Genomic DNA, 1,150 nt, shown 5'->3' with positions numbered 1-1,150 from the left:
GCCGGCTAGATTGTGGGTACCACATCGGCGCCGATTTCTGCCGTGAAGCAGTAATGTGTAAACATTACTGGGTTTCGGTCTGAACGGCGTCGTAGCTAGTGAAATTACTGGGCAAATGAGACTTGACATCTTACGTCTGATGAGCGCAATTGTAGTGCCGCTCAGAATATTTGTGTTTTTCAAGAATCCTGAGCGGCACTGCATTGTAATGGGCAGGGCGTATCAATAAACATCAGCTGAACGACCTGCTCGTCTCGTCCCGTATTTTCATAAAAAAAAAACGTAAAACTTAGCTAAGTATGATAAAACGCGAACGTGACTTGCATTGGGCTGTCTTATCTTAGGCTCAGCATAATTTCAGCTGTCAAGTGATTATAAAAACGAAATCAAAGAGTATGTTAAGCTTACACTCAGTTTAGTTTTACCTAAGTAAAGTCTAAGTACGTTATATAGATCGGAACTTAAGTATATTAAATAGTCTAGAATACAAATAAAATTGGAAAACAAAATTTTATGAACGATGTGGGACTCGAACCCACGACCTCAGGCGTGCCGTGCCAGTGCTTTAACCAACTGAGCTAACCGTTCGAGTGACGTATCGCTATAAAATCTTATTTGCTTTGTTCAACTCTCAGGTTGTAGCTTCATCTACAGGATCTACTTTACAGTTGATAACTTGCTCAACCCCAATATTTACGATTAGCTCAGTGGGCAGAGCACTGGCACGGAACGTAGAGGTCGTGGGTTCGAGTCCCGCATCGTTCATAAAAAAATGATTTTCATGTTTTATTTGTATTCTAGACTATTTAATATACTTAGCGACATCTCAAGTCAATCTCCTAATATGCAAATATTGGGGTTGAGCAGGTTATCAACTGTAAAGTAGATCCTGTAGATGAAGCCTCAATCTGAGAGTTGAACAAAGCATACAAGATTTTATGACGATACGTCACTCGAGCGGTTAGCTCAGTTGGCAGAGCACTGGCACAGAACGCCAGAGCTCGTGAGGTCGAGTCCCGCATCGTTCATAAAATGTTATTTGTATTTTAATCCTAGAAGTGAGGGTGATCACTTTTAAAACATAACAAATTGTATAGTCTATAATGTTTCTGGTTCTTACCGCAGACTTACGCCTCAACACAGTTTGTGA

The 1,150-nt window shown here is 40.7% G+C and overlaps 1 non-coding gene across 1 annotated transcript; it reads right to left on the bottom strand.

The window, feature by feature from the left end:
* Positions 1-514: 514 nt before the first annotated feature.
* Trnaa-ggc (transfer RNA alanine (anticodon GGC)) lies at positions 515-588 on the bottom strand. The gene has a single exon. It is a non-coding gene; the product is annotated as a tRNA-Ala (tRNA).
* Positions 589-1,150: the final 562 nt, after the last annotated feature.

Source organism: Leptidea sinapis, chromosome 17 (genome assembly GCF_905404315.1).
Source record: "Leptidea sinapis chromosome 17, ilLepSina1.1, whole genome shotgun sequence".
Lineage (NCBI taxonomy): Eukaryota > Metazoa > Arthropoda > Insecta > Lepidoptera > Pieridae > Leptidea > Leptidea sinapis.
Note: the sequence above shows the minus strand (reverse complement) of the source record. Positions and strands in the feature narration are given on the sequence as shown.